Below are 14,529 nucleotides of genomic sequence, written 5' to 3'. Positions count from 1 at the left end.
AAGAAATCTTCTTTGTATTTATGTTTTCTTAACAGAGTGGAGTTGGTTCATCAAAGGTAATGCTTCTCTAGAGCTACTTAGAAATATCTTACATAGACATGACCAGAGGTGGTTAGGACAGTAAAACTAAGAGAAAGGAAGAAGGAGGCGACCTGCCTGTTGTTTCTGTCTGTGGAGACATTCTTCTCAGAGTTGAGGGTTAGCCTTGAATCTTGGGATTTGTCCATCAGCCATCAGCCTCCATGCTGTTTCCCTTCACTCTTTGGAGATCAATGATTCCACTGTGGCAGGCCAAAGTTTACAAATCCCCACTGAGACTTTGGACACTGCTGACGTTTGGATGTGTGTGATGGTTTTACATTAGGCTATTCTGGAACTTTTATGTTTTAGAATCTAAGGCTTGGGCTGTAGTCTCTCTGATTCTGAACCATGTTGTAGTGAAATTTTACTGAGTTCTATGTCTCAAATACCCAATAATGGATGTCCCTAGTCTGGTAGCATTTGGAGTTTTCGTGACCAATTATGGTTCATTAACCAATGAGGGCTGTGTCAAAACAGATGGTTGGGATGGACTTTGATATGAGAAGCACTGTCCTAACTATAAGAGCACTGGAAGAGAATGGTGACACACTCTCCTCTGAAGGTTTTTAAAATCACATGGAGTCTATCCCTGTGTGCACAGAGACTAAAATGGGTCTTACTCGAAGGAAAGGGGCTGGACCTCATGACTTCTTAGATATTTTCCAGCCCTATTATTCCATTTCTTATAGCTTCACACAATGTCCAATAAAATAAGGTTTTTGAGAATGAACTTTTGCAATTAATATGTTAGGATATTGCTGGAAGCTTTCTGAATAATGAGATTTTTTTTTTTTAATTTCAAGAGCTAGGAGTGAAACATTCACCAACATATTACTTCCAAGTGAAGTCGCAGCTGTATGACAGTTGTTACTCTTACAGTTACTTGAAGGCAGTTTTAATTATTAACTAACAAGGGGGTGGAAATGGAGACTTGTCATTTCTCATTATTTTCCTGGCACATATTGTTCATCGTTTTTGGCTTTTAGCATAGTGATAAAGAATATTTCAGTCATGGTGTAGGTCTCCTTCTCCCTCCTGCCATCTCCCTCCCCTTTGTGGCATCAGTTTTCACCTGTGGCCAAAGCTGCCCTGAACATCCCTCAAGGTGGAGTCAGGATTGGACTGCCGTGCTATGGAAACCTCAGTCTAGTCTTCGTAGGCTCTGCTTACTTTACTGATCTTCAGAAAGGGCATGAGCCAGTAGGCAGTACTCACCCCTGGGGAGATGGAACTAGATCTAGAGTGGTCTTTTCCACCCCCACCTCAACTCCTTCCTCTGATTCCACCTGTCCCCAAGATGAGCAGAGGAGAGATGTTCTGCAGCCTGAAGACTGAGGCCTCCTCCACCATCAGCCATCAGGAACCGAGGGGTGCTTTACATAGAAATTAGGTTATAGTACTTGAATACCTGAGCTTATGGATAAGGTCATCTATTTCTATATACTTACTGGCTTTGGGGTGGTGGATCATGGAAGGACAGGCTTTCTAGGATGCACTATCCTTCTAGGTTCTGGAAGAACAAATAGGATGGAAGGGTGTTGGCTCCTTGGGTGGGTTGCAACATGGACTCTTGTGTGGCTATCTGCAATAGCTCTGAGTCGCACACAGGGGAGACATGGGAGGACTATAGGAGGCTCAATGGCAGGGAGAGAAGATCAAAATTCTTTTAGCAACCCCCAGATTACATAGGGATTGTATATTCTCCCAAACCTATAAGCTCACCTTGCTTAATGAAATGAGGTATCTTATAAAGAAGATTTGATACAATATTCAAATGACATTTAACTGTTTTTCTATATCCAACTTAATATCAATTCACAGCACAATTTACTTCAATTATACTAGAATTAAGATAGAATTGCTCCTATGAGAATGTTGACTCAAGCTGTTACTATTCATCTAAGGCAACATCAATATGGGAAAACCCACAATAATTTACTTCTGCACCCATCTCCCAACCTTCCAATTTGTATCACAAATAGTGATGGAAGAGGAAAAGGGCATGAAGAAGAGTGAATTAAGGGACAGAGCAGCACACAAGTGGAGATTAGAAAGTGATGGAATGGAAGAGAAGGGCGGTCTTCAGTGGGAGACTGAAGAAGAAGGTTGCTGGTCGAAGAGGAACTGAACTTTTTTTCTGGTCTGCCTCAAAAAGGGACACACTTGTTGTCACAGGTCCTCTTCCTGGTCACCCTCTTATCCAAAACTCACTTTCATGGGGCCATATTCTTTCCTTTTTTTCATTTTTTTAAAGGGGAGAACATAACTGTCCTGTGATGGCAATAGAGGAAGGCAGGGTTGCTAAGAGCTTTGATTGCTTAATTATCAGGCCACTTCAGGTATTTCAATGTTTCTATATCAGCAATTCTGACTACATTGTTTTTCTCACCAGAAGCTATTTTTTAATTAAGTTAAAGTTGTCCACTGTCTCACTGTTGACTTTCATTTTTTTAATTGTGCAAGACCTTCCAGTAAGCAACTTCAGAATATCCTCTTTTCACATTAAAGACAGCATTTACTAGGCCCTGATTTGCTGAGCCTGTGGGAATCTTACAACCAAAGTGATCTTAATGGTGTTTTAATGCCTGAACTCTTCCATTCCTGTGTGTAAGGTTACCAACTGGATAAAACAAATGGCTTTGGCATCCTGGTAGTTATCGGAGTTTGGGAAATGCCTGGAAGGGTGGAAGGCTTGTGAGTTTTTCTTTACTAAATGAGAAACAGTTAAACTACCGAACCTGTATGGGTACCACAGGATTTTAGGTTTTATTTGTTTGTTTTGTCTCTTCATACTTTAGGTACATTGAGATATTCTTGGATAAATGCTTACACCAGAGGAAATAAAGATCTCAAGGATGACGATGGCTTGTAAGTCATGAAACAGTAAAAATAAAAATAGAATTTTTCAATGGAGAGGTGTTGTGTCTTTAAAAAGAGGTCAATATCCCCCAAAGAGAGGCATAGTAGTTTAGGGGGCTGATTTGAGAAGACTTCATGTAAGATTTATTTATTACTTTATAGAGTCTTTTACAACACTCACTTCATAGAATAGAGTCCACTTTTATTAGTGTTATCTCCTCAGATAATTTCTGATCAATGGTTTGAGTAAAATGAAGAATGAGCCAAAAGAAATTAACCAATGTATTAAATCATCATTTTTTATAGACCTATACTTGGCTTAAAATCTTTCATAACTCACGTGTCCAAGATAACTTTCCTCAATCACTGCTTAACATTGTACTTGTTTTCATATATGTTTATAAAGAATTCTGTCACTCTGATATAACTATTTCTCAGCACTTGTCTTTTATTGAATGATCCTAAGCCAGGTTTCCCAGGTGTCAATTCTCTTGTAACCTTTCTTTTATCCCGATGTTTAGTATATTGGGGGAACTCTGATTACATTGCATTGCAAAGTCCTTGAGAATAGGCACCATTCTTTTATTTCTATGTATTTATTTAACCCTCTCTATGGGAAATAATGGCTATATATTGATAAGTTGATTGGTAAGTTGACTGACAACGTATCAGGAACATGACCAGTTGCCTTCCTAAGATTCCACCTCTCTCTGCTAGTTGGTTCATTTTTAGACCCAGCAGAACAGAATAACAAAATTATCTCTAAAATAAAATTGTTTTATGTGAAAATCTTGAGAAGATCTCTTTCCACTAAGAAAGGGGCCTCGCCTGGCTGGTGTGGCTCAGTGGTTGAGCATCAACCTATGAACCAAGAAATTACAGTTTGATTCCTGTCAGGGCACATGCCTGGGTTGCATGCTTGATCCCTAATTGGCAGGGGTGGGGAGGTGGGGGGAGGCATCCAGGAGATAGCCAATCAGTGATTCTCTCTCATCATTGATGTTTCTATCTCTCCCTCTCCCTTCCTCTCTGATATCAATTAAAAAAAATACATGTATAAAAAGAAAGGAGTCTCACCAAATTTTACTAATTGTTATAAGGTTTTCTCTCACTGTCACTGGTTGTTTTCAAACACTTCATAATGTTGACCTGCATCTTTGAAACACATTGTTTTTGGATGGAGAACTGACTTGAGAAGATGTCTTATTTTAAAAATAGTTTCATTGTTTTCAGAAAACTTGCCCTTTAGACATATTTATCCTAAACAGAGTGAATTAAGTAAAATTTGAAATAGAGATGTAAGAATATTTTCTGCAATGACTTAGTGTGTTTAACATCATCTAAGTAAATTATTTATTAAAATGGGCAGGCATGAGAGGAGGTCTAATGGACCCAGATGGGATGGAGTCTGTATTAGTTTCCTGTTGCTGCTATAACAAATCACCACAAATTTAGCGGCTGAAAACAACACAAATTTATTATCTTACAGGTCTGGAGATCAGAAGCCTGTGGTGAGTCTTATAGGGAAGAAATGTGTTCCTTCTGGAGGCTTTAGGAGAGAATGCATTTCCTTCCCTTTTCTAGCTTCTAGAGGCCTATTTCCCATGCCTCTCCTCCTCGGCCTTCTTTGCACATACCCTAATCTTAATCATTTTTAATTGAATTTATTGGGGTGACATCCTACCTTATAATAGAGAAACATGCAAATTGACCGCACCTCCGCTATGCCCATGATTGGGCCTGCGAGAAGCTGGGGGCGGGACTCCGGGTGGCCTATCCTGCCGTTGAGAAGACCAAGATGGCGGCGCCCAATCCTCTTAGTTCCGGGGGTCCCAGGGGCGATTGCCACCCTGGGGGGGCGTGGCCGGGCCGAGCCAGGCGCTTCCCGGGGGTCCCGGGGCGATCGCCACCCTGGGGGGGCATGGCCGGGCCCAGCGAGGCGCTCCCGGGGGCAATCGCCACCCTGGGGGGGCATGGCCGGGCCCAGCCAGGAGCTCCCGGGGGTCCCGGGGGCGATCGCCACCCTGGGGGGGTGTGGCCGGGCCGAGCCAGCCGCTCCCCGGGGGTCCCTGGGGCCATCGCCACCCTGGGGGTCGTGGACGGGCCCAACCAGCTGCTCCCGGGGTCCCGGGGGCGATTGCCACCCTGGGGGGGGGGCGTGGCAGGACTTGCCCAGCCACTCCCGGGGTCCCCGGGGAGATCGCCACCCTGGGGGGGCATGGCAGGACTCGCCCAGCAGCTCCTGGGGGTCCCTGGGGAGATCGCCAACCTGGGGGGGCATGTCCGGGCCCAGCCAGCTGCTCCCGGGGGTCCCTGGGGAGATCGGCACCCCGGGGAGGTGAGGCGGGACTCGCCCAGCCGCTCCCAGGGTCCCTGGGAACATTGCAGGCATGTGGTTGCTGAGACCCAGACCAGGCCTCTGGCCACAGATTCATAGCTTTGTGGAGACCTAGGGCAGGGATCTGCCTCATCTGCAGAGAGACAGAGGTTCTGCAGTGCCCCCAAGACATGGGTGGGCCCAGCCAGGGATCAAGGGGCATGGAAGGACTCCTGGCAGAGGGGCAAGGACCCTCACCCCTGAGGCGGGGGTTGAGGGGTGGAGCCACCTCAGTGAAGGGGTGCTGCACTGCAGGGTACTGGACTGACTGACATGATTCAGAGAAGCCCCCAGTGCTAATGGGCCTCGCTCAGGCAGCCTTCACACTTCAGAGGCAGTGACTACTGCTCCTGCCTTGACCCAAAAGCAAGCTCGCTACACCCTGCCCCATGGCAGAGCATGCCTAGGCAGTGAGTGGGAAGCCTTCCACCTGCTTTGGAGAAGGGGGGGGGCAGTAAAGAATGGGGGGAGAGGAAAGAATGTGGAGCATCCGCAATGAAGAGGTGCTTGAGAAAGAGGCTGGGAAGCCTGACTGGAAGGTTTGTTCTGTTTGCTGGGCCGCTGCCCCTTAGGAAGCACAAAGAGCATGGCTCTGAGGGCTTCCTGTGTGCTGAGTCAAGTTCCACAGCCAACTGGAATTGGCCTCAGTTTCCTGGTCTGTAAAATGGATGAAGCGTGTCCCAGTGCCTTCACTGAGCTTTGATGGCCAATTGAGATACTATATAAAGAAAATGAGGGAAGAAGTGAGAAAGAAAAGGAAGGACAAGAAACACAAAAGACTGAACCCATTGTCACTTAAATAGGGAATATAGTCAGTAGTGTTGTAATGATGGTATGATGCCAGGTGGGTACTAGAAATATCGGGGAACACTTTGTAAAGTATATGATTGTCTAACCACTATTCTGTAACTAATATAAAACCTGAAACCAATACAAAATAATGTTGAATGTAAAGAAATAAAAATTGGAGTGAAATTTTTATAAATTTCAAAGTTTAAATAAAAGCTGTAAAGGAAGGAAGGGGAGAATAAAAAGTGTTTTTCATTTTGCCACTTCATTAAAAAGACAGTTGTCTTTATATGGTGCTTTTATACTTTTCTAAGTCATTATCTCATTTTAATTTCTGGGCAACTTAAAGACAAGATAAGTATTCCCTCCACTATTCAAAGAGGAAATCTTGGTGTCTGGTCCTAATGATTCAATCGTCAAGCCCTTATTGTAAAGCAGGGTTAGTAAAATTTTCTGTGCAGGGTCATATCTATACTAATAAAAGCCTTGGGGGTGATCAGGCCAGCAGTGGAGGGTATTTGGGGGCAATCAGGCCAGCAAGGAAGCAGTTAGGGGGCAATCAGGCAGGTAGGTGAGCGGTTAGGAGCCAGCAGTCCCCGATTGTGAGAGGGATGTCCAACTGCAGGATTAGGCCCGGTTCCACAGGAATCGGGCCTAAACCTGCAGTTGGACATCCCCCGAGGGGTCCCATATTAGAGAGGGTGCAAGCTGGGCTGAGGGACACCCTCCCCAGTGCATGAATTTCGTGCACCGGGCCTCTAGTTGGTTAATAAAATTATATAGGTTTCAGGTGTATACTTCTATAATACCTCATCTGTATATTGTATTGTGTGTTCACTCACTCCAAGTCAAGTCTCCTTCCATCACCATATATCCCCCCTTTACCCTCTCCAACCCTACACACTCATTTTTAATGGACCAAAGCACGAGTAATGATTATATACCTTTAATATATCAAGGGCATATACAGCCTGTACATGATAACATGAGCTCTCAATTCTGGATGACTTATGAGACAAGATAGGGGAGAACACAAGGGATCCTGGCAGTCTGAAAAATGCCCCATTGTGCGCTCGGCAGCAGGCATGATAAGTAACATAACTCCACGTCTCCATCGTAGCCCCAGAGCAAATGCATTTTATTGATTATTTTTTATGTTTAAAAGTCTCATCTGTTCAAGTAGCATAGTTAATGTTACAAGTACAACCAAAATAAGTTAAAACTCCAACAGACATAAATGAGTCCTACGATATATTGAAAAAGCTGTAGCAAATTGTGGAACTGCAAGTTTATTTATAAATTAGTTGACTTCTCAGCTTTCCATCTTATTTCCTCCATCTCTTAGTAAACAATATAAGTGCTCTGGTCCACTTTAAAGACAATCACTTTCAAAATCATGTAAAAGCTTGATACCAGGGGAATTTCTTCCCACAGTGATTGTCTAAATGTGCCAACTATTTGACAAGAGTTTCTATTGGAATGAGAAAACCTCTGTTAATAAATGTATTTTTTTAAAAAGTCATTTAAAGCCAAATTAACATATGCTTGTCCTATTATCAATAAATTTTTATGGAATAAGTAAATCTCCATTCATCTGTTATTTCTAAAGGTTGTTCTGAGCACAATGTGAAGTATTTGTACACCTCCCCTGACCTGCTCTTTCTGACTCTTTGCTCATCCTACTTCCCACTTCACTAGGTGCCCAATTTTTCTATGTAATTCCTGGACTCTTCAAAGACCCCTGGCACAGAGCCTCACCTGGGCTTTCCCTCCTTACCCTTCTACTGCCTTCCAGAATCTGCCATGAAACTTTGAAAATCTGTCCTTGAGGGCAATGTCATTAAATTCCTTCCAGTTATCACCGAGGACCCTTATTCTGTAATTCTCTCTGGATGGCTGGAAACACAAAGCTTTAACTAAAATTCTTTAGGATACAAGTTTCCTAGCAGGTTGTAGGTGCCACGTGAAAGATACATTCAGTTGCCAACTAAACCTTGGAAATTCATAATGCACATTGGCATGAATGAAAACAAAACACCCCAAATAACTTACCTAATGTCATTCAGTATTTCTTATCATAGTGTTCACAGAAACAGAAATGACCTGAGACAACTTCCCCTATAAAAGGAATATTTAAAAAATGAACATATATGCATAACCCATGGACACAGACAATAGGGCTATGAGGGCTGGGGCGGGGAGGGCTAGAAGAGGTCAAAGGGGGGGGGGGGGGGAGGAAAAGGGGACATACTAGTATGTAATATTTTCAACAATATAGATTTTTTTAAAAATGAGTTGTCTTCCTCAGTGATGAGCAGGCAGTAAAGAGAAGTTATTCAGCTGGCATGTCTATTAGAAGGACTTTAACAGCAAATACTAGAAAACATAACTCAAACTTTGACAGAAGGGCAATTATAGGTTCCTTTATTAAAAATGTAAGGGTAGATTTGCTTCAGATGGGGCTTGGTCCTTTAATAACAAGTGATAAGAAAGTCAACTTAAACTTCAGCAGAAAAAGGAAAGATGTTATCTTCTGAAAATCTGATCATCAAATTTTTGCCTCACAGAGTGAGAATCAGACCTATGTCCCTTAATAGGCTGATTTCCTTAAGGGTCAAGGACATTATCTCAATCTCGCCACCACTTAGCATGGTGCTTGGTGCAAAAAGCCTGGTTAGAAGACTATTTTAGACTGAATTAATTAGTACATTTGCAGAAGTAAATCAAAGGATTGTATTTTTTAAAAATCTGTCCTGGGATGCTTGTGAAGCACCCATGTCCATTCAAAAGGTGTGTGTTTTGGACCACACTGTGCTAACTGAGGAAATCTGTACCAGAAAAGCTGTTTCCTAACATGCTGAAGACTCTGTGAAAAGAAGGAGCCCAGGAAGGGAGGACAGGGCAAGAACTTTTCAGGATCAATGAGAGAGGGTTCTTGTCCAACTTAACTCTGTGCAGCTTCCTTCTCTCCTGTATCTATCCGCAAATTCGATCCTCCTTGTCTTCCCAAACTTCTAGCTCCTCTCAACTCCACCAGGCTGTGCTCCTCTCCCTGCATACCCTGGGGCTGTGCTGGTGCAATTGCCAGGCTCCTCTTGTTCCTTTCCTTTTATGGACCATAATCCCATGCAGCCTTTTGTCCAAACCCTTGTTGCATTTATTCTTCCAGGTGTTTATGATGGGAGGGTAAACCTGGCCTCCTTACTCTCTCTGGGTCCTCAACATTTACTGGGAGTGAGGCTGGGAGTGAGGTTGGACCTCAGGAGACCACGTGGGACTAGACAGAGGAAGCAGAGAATCTCATTGGCTACGGAGTTCTGACTCCTGGATGTCTTGCTCACTGTTTCTCCTGGTCTCTGATGACAGGCAATGGTTATATGTAATTTTAATCTCTGAGGATGTCTTAGGGTGCATTTGTTACGTCTAAGTCCAGCCTTCCCAGACAGAAACTGCAACATTTGGATCCTTAGCTATCTCTGAGGCACCAATGCAGATAGGTGACCTAGGTCCAACCCACCACCCTCTGCCATGGCATCCTTCAGTTTGGAAGTGAATGATTCAAAGAAGGAGGTTCTGGGTAGAATTCAATCTCCCAGAGCAGATGGCTGCACAGATTTCTGCCTGGTGCCAGTGGTGCAGTGGGGTGACCTCGGGGCTGTTTCCTCTGTGCCCAAAGGCAGCTGCAGAAGTACCAGTTCCTCCTCAGGCAGCCCTGTGGCTAGGTTTCAGGCATTGTGCCTCGAGCCTTAACCTCAATTCTGTTTCACTAGCCCTCCTTGTAAATACCACCGTCTTCTCCCTTATCAGCCAGTCAACTACTCTTATTTGGAAAACTCTTACAACTACATGCAATGTAAAGAGGAATACATGCAAATGTCTGGGTGGAACATCATCACCATGAATATCCCAGTGAGATTTTTTTTACTGACAGGCAAAAAGTTACTGTGTTGCACAAACCTATGAAAGGGGCTGAGAGATAACAAAAAAATCAACAAGCAAATATATGAATGGGCTATGAACACAGGAGGTAAGACATTGAACAAGCTAGCTGTTGCTTATCCTGGTAGCAAATTGAGGGTGTTTTAAAAAGAGTGTCCAAATTCAAAACCAAGCCATTATAAGAAGTGAAAGCTTTGTTGAGCTTGTTGTCATGTGAGAAGCAAAGCTGTAGGTATCAGGGACCTTAGCAATCCATCTAGTTCTATACTCTTATTTTGCCAATAAGGGAAACTGAGGCCCTCAAGGTTACTTATTAGGTAGTGACAGAGTGCAAGTTTAAGATGTCGCCCCATAAAGGACAGAGCACTGTAATGACATTAAGAATGAGATGCTAACACTTCTATGATGTGTCCATTGTGATGAGTAAAATCTGGAAGATATTTTACAAGCCAAGGACAACCTGGCTCCCTTAGGCTGCAAACAGCAAGTTGAATCCTATTCTCCTCTAGTTGAATTGTTAGACTCTGAAAAGTTGCCTGGGTTTCCATAGCTCTCAACAGTCACTCTCCTCTTAAAACGTGGGACCTTAATGAAGGCCTGCAACATCCGGCAGATTGCACTGATGGGAGGCAGGGTTGAAACCAGTGAGATGCAGTGCAAGCACAATTGAAAAGATCAAATGCATAGATGCACAAAAAGAGGGTCCTGATAAGAGTAACTCATATCTCCAAAAACAAAAAGAAGCAAAGTCCTCCAAAGCAAAAAAAACCCTAGCGTTTTAGTTGCTTGAACTTAGGATTTAAAGAGTGTGATGTGACTATTGACTAAACTAAAAGAAAGCTTAGGTTGAATTAATCAGGGCTCAGCCAGCGTCCAAGAGACCTAGCGAAATAAACATCCAGGGTGAACAGGTACAAATTCAATACAAGACGGAATTTTCTGCTAATTACTGTATTAGACTGGGTTTCCTTAATTTGGTGTGTGTTTCTGGTAGGGTGTCAGGGATGCTGTAAACTTGATTCTGCTTTGGACTAAGGCCCCTAAGCCTCACTTTAATTAAAGTGTTTGAGTCCAAAGGCCAGCATGACTCTTCAATTTCCATCACTTACTGTGTGACCTTAGAGAAGATATTTGATCTCTCTGAGCCTTTCTTTCTTTGGCTCTGAAAACAAATATTTTTTAATATCAGGGTTTAAAAAAATCAACGTAAGAAATGCACAGCAAAGCCCCTTGTGTGGTGCTTGGTACATGATAATTTTTTAAAAAGTGTGTGTCTTAGAGCTTTCCATTCCTCCATGTATCACTCATTCAGGGGTGGGCATGTGACCCCATATTGACTATTGAGATGCCCTGAGACTTTGGCAGACACTTCTTGGAGTTATTCTTGCTTAATGGATTTAAGTTGAGATGACAAACTTCCTGGAGATTCTATTACCTCGGAACCTAATATCACAGCCAGGACAGCTGGAGAGGGAGTTGAGAAATGGAAAGAAACAGGCTCATGATGACTTGATCTGAATCCTGAATGCAGCCATGCCTGAAGCCTGCTGGCTTCTGGGCTTTTCATTCGCATTGTAAATGAATTCCATTTGACTAACTGCAGTCTGGGTCAGGTTTAGTCTCCTGCAACCAAAGTATTGGGGCAGATGCAGTCCTGGAGAGAGACAGTCTCACATCTTTATAGATCTCTTATTATTGCTCAATGTGAAGACTCTACCAGGCAGCTACTCCTGTCTTCCTTGCATGAAGCTATGGGGCCACTGAGAGCACCGCTTACCTCCATCATCTCTGCGTAGAGTGCAGGGCAGCCAACTCTGACACATCAAGGAGACGCTGACCTGAAGTTTACTTGTTATTCTTGGCGGCTCCCAGCTTACAGACAGTACCTTTTAAACCCCAGCTGTTTCTTCTTTAATTCTCCGCCCAGGTGCCAAAAGCCTGATCAATAATGAACACCTCAAATGTCTTCAAACTTAATTTAGCATCTGGCCTGAGGAGGTAAATGCCAGGTCTGGGTCCTATGGCAAGCAAAAGTTGGAACCAAAGCAGAAATGATGAGAAATGCTCACTTACAGTGTGCTAGTATATTCACAGGAGTTCCCCCCCCCCCCTCCCTCTCTCTCTCTCTCTCTCTCTCTCTCACCAGTGTTGCCCTTATCTGCTTGTTAATTAGTTAACCTTGTCAAACCTGTGAAAAATTGGCTTAAGCTGAAGTAAGATTACACCAAATCTGTGTTGCTATGACTGACGAGGTTGTCAAGGTCACTGCTGGCTCTTGTTGATGGCGGCTTCTCTAAAGACCTCTGGAATGCTTCTCAGGAACTCTGAGGAAAGAGGCGGTTCTGTTGATTGACTTGAACATGAAGAGGAAAGAGGCAGTTCTGCTGATGGACTTGAACATGTAGGTTGATGGTGTAGGTGCCTGAGGAAGAGCTTTAGGGTCCTACTGGATTCTGTAGATGTCAGTCATTCAATGCTGGTGTCTTCCCCAGAGGAGCCTCCTCCCTCTGGTAGGGGTTGTAGAGTTCCTCTGTAAGCATCCCTATCCAAAATTTGCTTCAAATATTGAGGTTGATGATTGTCCATGTACCAGAGAATTTCAGAGAAGGCTTAATATTCACTCAGAGGACTTCCAGGAAAGCTGGGTGGGCACAAGCCCAGTGTGCAAGCTGGGATCTTCCTGTTGTCTTCTCCATGGCCTCAAGATGGGTGGATGCCAGGGCTTTAAATACAGTTCTCTAAGGCTACTTTGGCTGCCATAACAAAGTAGCACAGACCAGGTAGCTTAAACAACAGGGATTTATTTCCTCACAGTTCTGGTGGCTGGGATTTCAAGGTCATGGTGTCAGCAGAGCTGGTTTCTTCTGAGGCTTCTCTCTTTGGCTTGTAGATGTTCATCTCCTCCGTGTCTTCACATCATGTTCCCTCTGTGCATGTCCATGCTCTAACTTTCTCTTGTTTTAAGAACAGCAGTCCTATTGGATGAGAGTCCTCCCTATTGACCTTATTTAACTTAATTTCCTTTTAAACAATCCTATCTTCAAAACTGGGGTTTAGGGATTCAATTGATGGATTTGGGAGTCATATTTCAGCCCCAAACAATCCATTCCACACCTTGGTGCTGAATGAGCAAAGCATGTACCCTCCTTTGTTGACACATTTCTCTCTCTGAAGTTATGACCATCTTTCAAGGAAGTGTTGAGACATGAGACGGCAAGCCCATGAGGCAAGGCCAGAATGAGACCTCAGAATGGTGACTCAGTTCAGAAAGTATGGGCCATGTGAATGGTGAGGGGGCTGAGGGATTAGCTGGGGCACTATGAGAACAGCTTCTCACCATCTCCCCTCAGAGAATCCCAGTCTCCAGGGGTCCCCTCTGGACATTCACACCTTGACTTCCACCAACACTGGGAACTTTCATCCACCTCTGACATAAGAAGACCAGGTTGCAAATAAGCTAATTTCTTTGTATGAGACAACAATAGAAAGGCCCGAATTATGATTGTAATTCCAGTTACTGAGCAGAATTTAATCTAAACTATGCTAACTAACTCGATGGGAGAATCCTTTCACAATGTATTGGTATATAAAATTGTCACATCATACACTTTAAGTATCTTACAATCTTATGTGTCAATTATACCTCAATAAAGCTGGAAAAGCTTTTCAAACTCTTGACTTTTTGTTATACATATTCCTTCCACTTCTTATTCTTTTTGTTTTATGTGTACTTAATCTTTTCCTGCCTCCACCTCAAGTTGCATAAATATTATTAATTAACAAATAAATGTAGCAAAAAAGTTTTTAAAAAAATCAGAAATAGGCATGAACATTGCCACCTGTTCAGAGATTCTTCAGGATACTACTATAGAAAAAATGAGTTTTATTCCCACCCCCCAATGAATTTAATATAAGCTAGATTATTTTAGGAATTTAGATATAGATACAGCAAAAAGCTATTTTAAGACTTTTTTTTTTTTTTTTGGCCTGGACTCTGATAGTATAGTGCTATAGCAAAAGCCAGATGTGGTAGACAGAGTGGAGGCCTCCCCAAAGATGTCCTAATCCCCGGAACCGGTGGACATGTTACCTTACATGGCAAAATGGACTTTGCAGATGTGATAGTATACTCTAAGGAGCTTGATGGGGATATTATAAATGTATCACATGGGTCCTTATGAGAGAAAAGAGGGAAGCAGAAAACAGAGGGGAGCGGGCGGGGTGTGTGTGTGAGAGATTTGATTGGAGATGCACCTGCTGGCCTTTAACATGGTGCCAATGAATACAGGTGGCCTAGAGAAGCTGAAAAAAAACAAGGAAGCAAATTCTCTAATAAAGCCCCAAAGGAACACAACTCTGCTGGCCCATCTTGGACTTCTGACCTTCAGAGCTACTAAATTTTTGTTTTCTAAGCCATTAAATTGATGGTAGTTTGTTATAGCAGCCGTAGGGAGCTGATACACCAGGGTTTTACCTCAAGCAGC

The 14,529-nt window shown here is 43.3% G+C and overlaps 1 pseudogene; it reads right to left on the bottom strand.

Moving 5' to 3' along the window:
* Nucleotides 1–11,831, bottom strand: part of LOC114235203 (40S ribosomal protein S7-like) — a 92,222-nt pseudogene extending 80,391 nt beyond the window's left edge.
* Nucleotides 11,832–14,529: the final 2,698 nt, after the last annotated feature.

Source organism: Eptesicus fuscus, chromosome 4, assembly GCF_027574615.1.
Source record: "Eptesicus fuscus isolate TK198812 chromosome 4, DD_ASM_mEF_20220401, whole genome shotgun sequence".
Taxonomy (NCBI): Eukaryota; Metazoa; Chordata; class Mammalia; order Chiroptera; family Vespertilionidae; genus Eptesicus; species Eptesicus fuscus.
This window is presented reverse-complemented; position numbering and strand designations above follow the sequence as displayed.